The following is a 14214-nucleotide window of genomic DNA, read 5'->3' on the forward strand; positions in this document are numbered from 1 at the left end:
TTGATTACTATTTCCCCTTTTGTTACTTCCTCCAGGTATTCCCCACCTTTCATTCCAGCCAGATCAACTCTATATTTCTCAATAAAAACAAACAGACTTCTATGGTAGTGGTTCTTAACCAATGGCTCATGACCTATTGGCAAAGTTCTATAAAAATCTTTACATTATAACTTATAACAGTAGCATAATTATAGTCATGAATTAGCAAGGAAAATAATTTTATGATTTTAAGTCACTGCAACATGACAGAATGAATTAAAGGGTTGGATCATTAAGAAGGCTGAGAAACTCTGTTCTGAGTGTTTCTCAGTTATTTGTATTTCCTCACTTGATAAATCTGTTTTCATATATGTATGTCATTTTAATTGGGTTATTTATTCTCTTGATGTCTAGTTTTTGAGTGATTCATATATTTTGATATTATCCCTCAATAGATGTGCAGTTAGTAAAATATTTTCCTATTCCATAGGCTACCTGAATAAATGTGTCCCTTGATATCCACAAGCATTTCAGTTTTATGAGGTTTCATTTATCAACAACTTAGTACAGACAAAGAAGTACAAATATCCACAAACAAAACTAGAAACAAAACTAACCGTTGGTAAACACAAATAATCCAAAATAATATTTCTGCATATAAGAATAATCTGTCAGTAGAATAAATAGACCCAGTATAAAATACAAAGTGATATTTGTTAATAAGTCTCTGGGAAATGATTACTATTAGCAATATTTACAGAATTTATAAATTAACCCCCAAAATTTTATGCATAGATTAAAACAAAATAAGAAAATCATCTAAGTCAAAATGTCACAAAGCAAAAGTATGAGCACTCAATAAATATTTGAAACATGGTTCACTGTTTAATATGATTTATAATTTAGATAACAATTCAAAACTACAAATAGATGTCATTATAACCAAGTTTCGAAAATATTTCTGTAAAATCAAAATATTGACAAGATTGTCCAGAAAAACGGAATATTTTCCACTACTATCTAGAATTTATAATGGAAATCTCATTAAGGGAATGTTATACAGGTTTCTTAAACTTAATTTTATATCTACCACATGACTCATCTATCCCATTTCAAGGGACATATCTGAATGATAAAATCAATATCCTTATACATGTACATCCATGTGAATTTTTTCAAAATTTATTTATTTATTTATTTAATATACATACACTGTCGATGTCTTCAGACACACACCAGAAGAGGACACCAGACACCATTATAGATAGTTTTGAGCCACTATGTAGTTGCTGTGAATTGAACTGAGGATCTCTGGAAGAGCAGCCAGTACTCTTAACTGTTGAGCCATGTCTCCAGCCTCAATATCCATGTGAATTTTGTAACTGGTCATAATTAAGATATGGAGTAAAAGTATGTTTTCTGCCATCAGGCAAGTGAGTAAATATGGGGAGAAATATAAACAATAGAAAATTATTTATCTATACTGTAAAGTGAGATCCTTACATTTCTAGGAAATGGATGAAATGAACAAAAAAAAAAAATTGCATTAAGATAAATGTGGCCAGGCACATTTTAACTTGAATGAGGAACTGCCTCACACACAGAAATGATTCCTCTCAAAATGTAAAAAGACATCAAGTATTAGTGAGACAAAGGAGGTAAGGTACATATACATGAAAGATACAAGAAAAGAATAGACTATAGAAAACAGAAATAAAAACAAAATAGAATATAGGAAAATTTCCTTTCAAAATTTAAAAGAAATATACCAAAATCCAACTATGTACCTCTGCAGTGTATATATATATATATATATATATATATATATATATATATGTCAAATTCAGTGGTTCAAAACATAAACAGTAATACCTAATCTATGAAATATAGAATTGTTTCCATGTTCTGGAACACTGTTTTTTCTTAAAAAGAATGAAATTCATCATTTGAGGGCAGTTGAACATGAAGTCCCTTTGACAGAATAAAATTTGTTTCCAGGTTGGGAAAGTAAAACATTGACCACACAACAAAACTCTCAGGTCTTAGTTGGATTAGTTCTGGCAAGTTAAATAACAGTTTAATGACAGTAGCTAACAATAGTATTTTGTGCTAAAAAATTTGCAAACTAAGTAGACCTCAAATTCCTAACAATATATTTTATATATATATATATATATACATATATATATATATATATGTATATATATATATATATATGACATGTATATATATGACATATATTTTATATACATATATATGTCCTTTGTGCTGCTGGTTCTTGAATGCCCAGTATGTTGCTGGTTCTCTAGATAGTATCAGGAAATAGGGTCTTCCCTGTGTCAGAACTGGCAGGGGTCTACTGCATCAGAATGAATGGGGCAGGTGGTGATAGAGGAGGAGGGAGGGCCTCTTTGCACCTCTTGATGGACAGCCATGCTAGGTTCCTGTCTGTAAGTACCCCATAGCATCAGTAATAGTGCAGGCCTTGGAGCCTCCTCTTGAACTGGATCCCAATTTGTGCCTTTCACTGGACCTCCTTTTCCTCAGTCTCTTCTTCATTTTTGTGCCTTCAGTTCTTTTAGACAAGAATAATTCTGTGTCACACTTTTTGACTCTGGGATGGCAACTCTAACCCTCCAGTTGATGCCCTCACATTCTATTGGAGATGAACTCAACAATTTCCCTTTCCCCACTGTAGGGTATTTCATCTACGGTCCCTCTCTTTGAGTCCTGAGCATCTCTCACCTCCCAGGTGTCTGTTACATTCTAGAAGGATCCCCTGAATCCTACCTACAGGTTACTTGTTTCCATTCTTTCTGACCCTTAGGGCTTCAGTCCTGTTTTACCTCCCCCAGTACCTGATCATGTTCCCCTTTTCCCTTCCCTGTCTCCTCTTCTACCCAATTCCCTTCCTCCATCAATACCATCCGTTTGCCTGCAAAACTCACGATATCTTTGTTCTTAATAGCTGGGTAGTATTAAATTGTATAAAGGAACCACATTTTCTGTATAGGCAAATTACAGATTGGTAAAAAATTTTAACTAACTCCATATCTGATAGAGGGCTAATGTCCAAAATGTATAAATAACTCATGATGCTAACTACCAATAGTCAAACAACCCAAAAAATAAATGGGATATAGAAATAAACAGAGAATTTTTTTATTTTCTATATTCTTTGTTTACATTCTGAATGCTTTCTCCTTTCCCAGTTCCCCCCTCCCCATCAGTCTCATAAGCCCTCTTCCCTCTACCCATTTCCCTGTCCCCCTCCCATTTCCCTGTCCTGGTACTCCCCTACAATGCTAAATCAAATTTATTCAGAATAAGTGTCCTCTCTTTCCAGCTTCTTGGTTATCATTTGATATGCTAGTTGTGTCTTGAGAATTCAGAGCTTCTAGGCTAATTAATATCTACTTATCATTGATTGCATTCCATGTATATTCTTTTGTGATTGGGTTACCTCACTTAGGATGATATTTTCCAGTTTCAACCATTTGCCTAAGAATTTCATGAATTCATTGTTTTTAATTGCTGAGTAGTATTCCATTATGTAAATATACCACATTTTTCTGTATCCATTCCCCCATTGAGGGACATCTGGGTTCTTTCCAGCTTCTAGCTATTACAAATAAGGCTGCTATGAAAATAGTGGAGCATGTGTCCTTATTGCATGCTGGGGAATCCTCTGGGTATATGCCTAGGAGAGGTATAGCAGGTTCCTCAGGAAGTGTCATGTCCAGTTTTCTAAGGAAATGCCAGACTGATTTCCAAAGTGGATGTACCATTTTGCAATCCCATCAGCAGTGGAGGTCAGCATGCAGAAGAATGCAAATTGATCCATTCTTATCTCCTTGTACTAAGCTCAACTCCAAGTGGATCAAGGACCTCCACGTAAAGCCTGGCACATTGAAACTAATAGAAAAGAAACTAGGGAAGACCCTTGAGGATATGGACACAGGGGAAAAATTCCTGAAGAAAACACCAATATCTTACGCTATAAGATCAAGAATTGACAAATGGGACATCATAAAATTACAAAGTTTCTGTAAGTCAGAGGACACTGTTAAAAGGACAAAACGGCAAACAACAGATTGGGAAAGGATCTTCACCAACTCTAAATTTGACAGAGGGCTAATATCCAATATATACAAAGAACACATGAAGTTAGACCCCAGAGAACCAAATAACCCTATTAAAAATGGGGTACAGAGCTAAACAAAGAATTTTCACCTGAAGAACTTTGAATGGCTAAGAAGCACCTTAAGAAATGTTCAACATCATTAATCATTAGGGAAATGCAAATCAAAACGACCCTGAGATTTCCCCTCACACCAGTCAGAATGGGTAAGGTTAAAAACACAGAATTTATAACAGAGAAATCAATAATTTCTGGGAAGCACTTTAAAAAAATCTTTAGCATGTATGTTCAATGAGGGCATCAGACCCTGTTAACTAAAGTTGATATCCACTGATTTACTGCCAGGAGCCATTCTCACATAGATCTCAAAACCTCCTCCTTTCAGTCATCTTACATGTTCAAGCCTGCTTTAGAAGGAAAAACACTAGCTCCCAGATTAGCCAAGAAGCAAGCTGGTCAGAACAAACAGGGCTCACCTGTACTAACTGCAGGTTACATTAGCAACTTCTTTTCACTTCACCTCCTCTTGATCATTTTAGTTAGGCTGCAACTTCCTGCAGACCCAGCCAGCTTCTCCCATGAGATTCTGAGAGACAATTCTGAGAGACTACTCCCTAGAGACAATGTTTGACCCGCCAACCCTTCTGAGAGACTGTTCCATGGAGTCAGTGTTTGCCCCCTCTTACCCCATCCCTACATATTCCTTCATTTCCTTTATATTGCAGTATGTGAAAATAAAATTTGGCAGCTTCATCAGAACTCCTATCTTGCTGTCCATCTCTTGTGTCGCTTGTCCCCCATTCTTTCCTAGGGGCTCCAGGGAACTCCATTGACAGTCCTGTGGGTCAAGAAAATTCTTCGCTCCAGCTTGTCCTTATTTATCCTTTTATATCAATACATTCTGTCTACCTCTCATTGAAAACTTTGTCCATGTTATCCTAAAAGTTATTATTTTGAAATTCTTAGAACCTAGTTAATAAAATAAAAAAGTTCAATCTTTAATCTAAAAGTTTTTATCAGCATCATAGTGATACTATTCTTTAATGTAATTTATGACTTTAACATAAAAATGGAAAGCAAACATCTCCATGTTAGAAGTATATTCAAGTTGGACTAATGAGATGGTTCATTAGACAAAAGTACTTGCATATTTTTAAGCAATTAGTAGATGTTAAAGATTTTATGTAAAAGTAATTCAATGTAGAATTAAACAGCATTAACCTACTTTAAGAATAATAGTTAGATATCAGTATCTGAATATTAGATGGCATCCATGCATCAATGTTCCAAATAATCCCTTTCAGTCCCATTTACTTTTAGTCTGTTCAAACTAAAAACAATTCTTTAATTTAGTGAAAATATGGTAGTACACCTTCCAATACTTTTTATAAGAAAAAAGCATCGACAACAGGTAAACATATTCCCTTTAAGCAAATACACTAGTTAGCAGTATCAATGTTTTAAATGGACTTTTATAATTATTGAACCAATATGAAATACATTACTGTTTCTCTTCCGATTATTGCTGGTACATTAAATCTTCTGCACACTTTGACTTTCACACTTCCAAAGAACTCAATATTTTTTGTTAATAGAGTGAGAATGAAGAAAATATCCCATATTGATAAATTTACTCTTTTAACATTGTGGATGACATTTGATATAATATAACCATATATAATTTTGATTTTTTTTCCTGGAACCATTTCTTTTTTTTTTAAATTTTTTTTTATTCGGTATATTTTTTATTTACATTTCAAATGATTTCCCCTTTCCTAGCCCCCCCACTCCCAAAAAGTCCCATAAGCCCCCTTCTCTCCCCCTGTCCTCCCACCCACCCCTTCCCACTTCCCCCTGGAACCATTTCTTAATCACACTTTCTGATATATAACTATTTGGACTAGAAGCTATCACAAGAAAAATTCCTGTTGAAACTATAATGTAAAGAATAGATAAATTCTTAGATTTGGAGAAAGTGAGAAATATTTTCTTCTTTCAAGTAACTACATAAAATTAAGGGAATCAATGTTTTTGTACCATTAAATAATACTCTAATATGGCTCTCTTTTACATATACATACATATACATTACTTTTCTCAGTCATTTAAAAATCAATGATAAGCATTGGTATCATCCTTATTTAGAGGACATTTTCGGAATCTTGTAAGTGAGATTATATGGGTGTAGGTTCTGATGTTACTAGGAAACACAATTTCACATCAAATCATTGATTCTCATCCTCTGATACTACGTTCACTCAGCCTTAGGTTTTGGAGTGTTTTGTAGACTGGACCATTGGCTCTGGGCTCCCAAATCTGCAGTTTGATTGTTTATGATTTTCTGTAATCATCTGTGTCGATTAGAAAGAGAAGTGACTTTTGACTATGAGTGAAAACTACAATTATTTCTGGTTAAAAAGACAAAGGTTCATACATGGTTGTTACACATTATGCTCTTTAGTAATTTGCACGCTGTACATTATTCTCTAACAACCACACTAGCTCTTAGTACTTAACTAGGAGTTTTCTAACACAGGCATCTTTAGGGGGGCCCATAATACATTAACTCCACAAAAAGAATTATATATAACTAAAAATAAACAGTGATCTAGAGAGATGGTCTTCCCAAGTAAGAGTGCTCTAATTTGTAGTCCAGTACCAAAGCATAATTCCTGACAACATACATAACTTATAAGTAATATTACATGGACCAAACAAGTTATATTTAAGAATATATACATATGTACATATGTACAATATCAATTATTAAAACAAGAGACTAAGAATTTGAAAGCAAGCAGGAGATGTATGAGTGTTTAGAGGGAAAAAAGAAGTGTATTTATATTATAATCACAAAAGAAAAAATAAAAATAAATGAATTCACCATTATAATATCATAAAAGACATTATTTTGTAGACTAACTATACAAGTAATAATTATAAATATTTATTTATAAATGAGTCAAATCTTAATTTTAAACATCTGTCAGCATATCTTCATTTTCTGAAAAGTTGTTGGCCTGTAAAAGGCTACCTTTCCTGAATTGTAACAAATTGAATGAAGCCCAAATTTCTATTAGAGTATTTTACAGTAGATTGTAGGATTACATGCTGATGCTACAAGTCCCTGGATCATACTATACCCTCACTTGCTAAGCAGAACAAAAATACAACCATTCAGGGATGTCCATGTCAGGGCTGAAAGAAAGGTTCCTCCTCATACGTGGTTATTACACCCTTAGGCTTTAGTGTGGGTCATGTGTGTTTGACACACTTTCAATCATAGTCCTCTATATACAATTAGCTAAAAATATAACAGATTATATATTTATTTTAAATGTTTCTATATAAATTATAACACTTTCTGTCATATTACCTAAATAACATTGAATGAAAACTACTTGTACTGCATGTATATTGAAACAAATATTGTACATCATCTGCAGATATTTAAGGTAGGAATATATGTATATGATAAATAAATATTACTTCATTTTTAGACAAAATCATTTACTATTAGCAGATTTACACATGTGTATGGTACCAAGAATCAATCTCTTATGAATCAAAAGAATAATTAGTAAACTATTATATTAGAGATATTAGGCTTGACTTTTAGAGCATTAGATGCTAGAGTTTTTACTTAGCATCTGTTATTGTATTAGTGTTCTCCAGGGAAACAGAATCAGTCATTAACATAGAAGAAACGGTTTAAAAAAGCAATTTGTATTCTATGATTTATGCATGCTGCAGAACTATGAAATCTGATGTTTGTAGGCTTAGATTTTGTTTTTAAAGATTTATTTTATTTATATGAATACACTGTAGCTGTCTTCATACACATAAAAGGGGACATCATATCTCATTCCAGGAGATTTCTAGCATACTGCTGTTAATGAAATGAAGATCAAAGAAGATGTGAGACCAATGAAACATTGCAAAGCTAGCTATGCAAATGCCCCATCACTGTCCATTGAGTTATATTTATATTGTCCCCAAATATTACGTGTCCTCCCAGAGGTCTTCACTCAGCAAAATACTACAGTGTCTGCATCACATGGCACAATCTTAGTCTTTACACTTGAGAGGTTGTTCAAAGAACGGTGGCATCTCAGAAAAGTACAGCAAAAGATATAACCCATTTGTATGGCTGAAGGCCTGGAAGCATTTTGTAGATACACCAGAATAAGTCAAAAGACTTAATAATATGAAATTTAAGTACTGGAGGTGACCATATATTTTTTATATTTTTCCTAGCCTATTGGAATGGTGCTACTTACATCCAGAGAAAGTTCATCTTGTTAAATGTTTTGACCACCACAACATCCAATAATCTCTGAAATATTCTCATGGTCAAACAATGATTAAGTTTTATCAGTTTTCTAGATATTTTTCAATCAAAACAACTTGACAGTGAAAAAATAAGAGTAAAACAGTAAATATTTTATATTTTAATCTGCAGTAATACAGTTCACACTTGTTTGGCTTCAGAAATGCAATAAATTAAACTTACAGAAATGAAATGCTCAAGGAATGTGAAAATCTGTTGAAGGTCAACTAATGAAATATAATGTCTGAATTATTTGTGAAAGGTATGATTGAGCACTGAAGAGGTAAATGCTGGTGGATGTCTGTGAGTTCAAGGCCAGTATTATCTACATATAAAAATTCCAGTTAAAAAAGACTACATACTAAAATTCTATCACAAAAACAAACAAACCAGCAAACAAAACATGAAAACAAAATTCCACAAAAACACCCAGCAAAGAAATAGAAGAAAAGATGAATAGAAGTTGTATACATTTTACAGTGATATTTTGTTTATTTATTTATTTTTGATTGGATATTTTCTTTCTTTATAGTTCAAGTATGTTCCCCTTTCCAGATCTCCCCTTCAGAAACACCCTATACTATCCACTATCCCCGTGCCTCTGTAAGGGTGCCCCCCCCCACCTACTTCTGTTCTTCTGCACAAGCATTCCCATTCACTCAGACATAGAGCATCCTCAAGCCCAAGGGCCTCTTCTCCCCCACAAGGTCATCCTCTGTTACACATGTGGTCAGTACCATGGGTTGCTCCATGTGTATTCTTCGGTTGGTGGTCCACTCCATGAGAGCTCTGGGGAGTCTGGCCTGTTGGCAATGTTGTTCCCTCCATGGGACTGCAAACCCACTCAGCTCCTTCAGTCCCTTCTCCAATTCTCCATCGGAGACCCCCGAGCTCAGTCTAGTCATTGGAACAAATTGAAGTACACATGTAAAAAGACAAATATACACATTAGCATTAATATCAAAATGTTGATAAAATAAGAGAACACCTACAGGCACTACCTATCCCAAAGAAAAACAACAATGAAAAAAAAAGTAGCACAGATCAACAAGAAAAAGAAAAAAAAAAAGAAAATTTAAACAGTTTCACATAATTGTTTATTTTTTGGTACTGTAGCTTGCCACTGCCTAAAATAGTTTTTGTCCCTAAATATATTATACTCTTTCCATATGTATCTAAAATAATTGTCCCTTTTCTTACATAGAACTTTCACTTCAATTTCTAGAGCAGTATGCCTTCCTCTGATCAGTTTTGTCAAAATGATAAAATGAGTTCAGAATATTCAACTATTTTACAGCTTTTTATCTGGTTCTTGAGATATGTCTTGAGAATTACATATATAGATATAGATATAGAATAGATATAGATATAGACATGGACATAGATAGATAGATAGACAGACAGATAGACAGATAGATAGATGATTGATAGATAGATAGATAGATAGACATGTAAATGTAATATATATAATGTGTTTGGTGTTTGTATTTAATGGGATCAACTTGAGAATTTCTGATATATAAGAGCTTCGATGTCACTGACAGTTCTTTATACCTTCTGTTTTAACATGTTCTCAATAATAAAAATATCATATAAGAACAATTAATGAAAAAAAGAGGAGATAAATTTAATATTTCTAGATAAACAGAAAAGGGTACAACTAAGGGTCCAGAACACAGAAAGAGAATGAGAAATTTCATCATTAACCTAAAATATAAAAAGAGCTTCTAAAATGCTGGAGCCTGTATAATTTAAAACATTGATTTTTTTTTAAATTATTATTTAAAATTGTAGACCTGGTAAAATTGTTTTATTTTAATTGTTTTTTAAAAAGTGCATTTTACTAAAATTATTTTTAGTTTATTATTTCTTCTTTGAAACAATAATTGCTTTTGTTATTTATAACAAAGAATAAAAATAAGTTTGTCAGTCTTTCTAAAAATCAAATGTCTATAGAACAAAATTGATAAATTGTCCCAAATTTTCTCACATATATCCCTGCAAGTATACTCCACCAGTTATCCTCATTAGTCTCACAATGTTTTCCTGCTCTTTTAAATAACAGAAGAATTGAATTTCAAACCTGTGGGAAAATGGCTAAAATGACAAATTTAAACACAAGGTGAAAGACTCCTGAATCCCAAGAGACCCTCACTCTAGTCTCTGGATAGGACGACACCCCAGAAATTCACAAGAGATTGTTTTTGATGCAAACACCTGAGGTTTATTCAAGGAGCCAGTGCACCGGGGTCGAGCTCATGTCCAGCGCAGGGGCAGAGGAGTTCGACCCCGTGCAGCTGCAGTTGGGGTTTAAAAAAAAAAATAAAAAAAAAAACTACAAAGAAAAGGGGAGGTTTAGGCAGTGATTCAAAGAAAAAAACTACAAAAAGGAAAGTCAGGCGGCAATTCATTGCTCAGTGGAAGGTTAAAGGATATCTGGAGGAAACATAGTTAAACATTGAGCAAGGTACCAGATGTCTCAGGAATGTGGAGAGCTAGTTCCTGGAGCAGGGAGCTCCTGGAGCAGGTAGTATTATTTTAAAGTTAACAGTTTCCCAGGCTGAGAGCAGAAAAACACAAGTTGCTCTGTGTTAGGCTAATTGCTAGGGATCTAAAAATCTCAAGTTGTGGTCTCTCAAAGGAAATTCTTGTTTATGAAAAATATTGAAAGAGTCAAAATATTTCTGAGGAATATAAAATAATTTATATACTAGAACCTAAAAGAAATAAATGTTTTATTGACAGAGAAAAGACATTTTCAAAGTATAGTCAACAAGAAAAAAATAATATGTCTCTGAACAAAGCCTTCAATATTTTTTCCACATAAAGAAAAACTATTTCTCTGGATTTGGTAATAAATAAAAATAGTAAAACTTAATCTTGTGAGATTTTATCTTAATAAATGCAGTGTTTAAGTATTTTATAAGAAATGAATTTATAAAAAGTAAAATATCACATATACATCCATGTGTTTATACATATTTCACAGAATTCTCTTTCAAGTGTATAATATTTGAATTTTGAGAAAACCTGGATAGAGTTTGAAATAAATGCTGAAATTTTTTCCCAAAATTGTAAAAAGTATGAACGCTAAATGAGAGAGTGAGCAAGAGAGGAAAGCCTATAGAAGATACTTTGTATAATGATGAGTTTTTATTGTAAAACATAATCTGCATACTCTTTATTGAACAGAGGTACAAAGATCTCCTAGGAAAGCAAATGCTATGTTCTAAGTTCCTACTCAAATTGCCTCCAATCTTTTGGCTGCCTGCAGTTTGCTATAAGTGCGACCAGAATGCCATGATGCAGAACTAGTGCCATGATGTTGAGAGGTTCTGGAAAGGATGGAAAGTTAGTTCAAGATGAAGGAGGTGTTCACCAATCATGTGTCATTGAAAACAATCTTGTCCCTGGCCTGTTTCTGCTTCAATTGCTCACAGTTAAGCCACCCTGCACACCTCCATTTTCTGCTAGAGTGTCCAGGCTTACCCTAGGCCAAGCAATCACAAATTGAAAACTGTGAACTGAGTAAATAACTATTCTACCATTTGAAGTCGCTTAAGTCACATTTATTTCTTTTGGCAAAAAATCAGTGAATGACTGAGTCCGACAAGAAATTTCTCCAGCTAGGACATTTTATTAGTGCCAAAATTAAGTTCCACGGTTATTTCTTTCTACAGCTTATTTCCTTTTTATTTTAATGTTACCATATATATGAACTTGTCATGTCTGTAGGTTGTTAGGCAAGGTTGGCCCTTAATAACTTTCTGAATGAACCTTATCTTAGGATTATACTGCTATGAAGAGTTACTATGACAAAGGCAACTCTTATTAGGATACCATTTACCTGGGGCAGGCTTACATATTCAGAGAGGTTAAGTCCATTATCATCAAGGCATAGCAGTGTTCAGGAAGGCATCTGTAGGAACAGCTGAGAACTCCCCATATGTTCCAAAGGCAAACAGAAGATTGGCTTCTAGGCAGCTAGGATGAGGATCTTACAGATCTTACACACCTACACCAATAAGACCACACCCCCTATTAATACCACTCCCTTAGACACACATATTCAAACCATGACAAACCATTTATTTTTCAGGAGCTTGATGGTTAGAATAGCAGAGTTTGTATAGGCAGACCTAGTTTAGATGGCTGTAACTCGAGCCCATGGTTCATCTTAAAATGTTTTCAATGTATTTTATTTCCTACAATATTCAACATGATTAAATTGAAAATTGGCTAAAAGGTGAAACAAGGCTTTAATTTTACCTGTTTTTCCAATGAGAATTAATGACTCTGTTGGAAAGACTGATCCTGGATACTGAGGTTTCCCATAGGCTGGAGCCCTGAACAATATCAAAGGTTCTAAAAATCATGATGCCTATAACTGGCATTCTCATGCTCTTCTTCATGGCAGACACTGACCACACAACTATGTTCCATTGCACACTTACAATAGGATGTGCTGCACTTGACAGGTCTCCAGAAATATGGAACACGCTGACATTGAATGAAACCTAAAACTATGAGACAAAATACATTCCAGTACCTGGAGGTCCCACCAAGATTGGGAAAGAGAGGTACGCCAAACAGGTTTGTTCCATGAAAGGCCAGACAGCAAAGAGAGAGGAATGCATTGGGGAAAATAAGGCACTGGGAGAAAAGTGAAATAGCAGCTACAGAATGGTGCCTGAAATTTGGGTTTGGAAATAGAGAGATCAACTGAGGGACACTGTCTTATGTGGAGATCCACAGGAACGAAAAAAATTATGTATCCAGCATGATAAGCAACATACAGCATTAATGTTAGCACTATAAATGTCATCTTTTAAATTCTGTTTTTACAGGGATGCAAAAGGGATATGGGCTAGACTGAATCAGCATAGGCCTGACGCTGAGATCAGCTAGGGTATGATGACGAATTGGGATGGGGACTTTTATTAGGCAAATTGTCCGCAGTCTAGAACTGCATCAAGCAAGAGGAATATGGAATAAAATAAAATAAATAAAATAAAATAAAATAAAATAAAATAAAATAAAATAAAATAAAATAAGTAAAGAACAAAAAACACAAAAAATGAATTTTAGAGACATGAGAGAGAAAGAGAAAGAAGGAAAACGCTTTTTAAAATTCTCCCAGGGACAAGAGGAAAGATGGAGACATCCTGTTTCCTCTATAGACCCTAATGGAAATATTTTTAGTACTGATTACAAGTGTTCTTCCCTCTCTGTGTATTGTCTTTGGTGCACCAATTTGTCCACGTGTCAATTTGTGTCTGACTTTGTTTTGTTGTTTGAACAATTGTTATTCTATGCTTCATGTTGAAAAGGAAAATTAGTAAAACTTTATATGCTGGTGGTCCATCTCTTGATGCAGTCTCAGTTTGCACAGCAGAGGCTTATTTGAGCTGCCCTACATTCAACTAGGGGTCAAGCACAGCTGAAGAAAAAGCTGCTTATAAAAGCTTCTCAAGTTCTAGGGCAAGTAGGCTGATGGTTATTTCTCCTAGAGAAATCTCTGCAACTGTGATCATTGGGTACAAAAGTGCTTTTTCTCCTAAAATTACAGCTAGAAAAAAAAATGTTTGATTTAAATTTACAAAATTCGTGTAGTCATTTCATTTTTGTTTCTGATTGATCTTAAAGGTATAAATATGTTTTGCATGTCTGAACTATAGAGTATTGGCTTATAAGTTATTGGGCCTGATTAAAAATTATTACATTGGCAACAAAACGTTAGTTTAAAACTGATAACATGGTTGGA

Source organism: Apodemus sylvaticus, chromosome 19 (genome assembly GCF_947179515.1).
Source record: "Apodemus sylvaticus chromosome 19, mApoSyl1.1, whole genome shotgun sequence".
Classification (NCBI taxonomy): Eukaryota; Metazoa; Chordata; class Mammalia; order Rodentia; family Muridae; genus Apodemus; species Apodemus sylvaticus.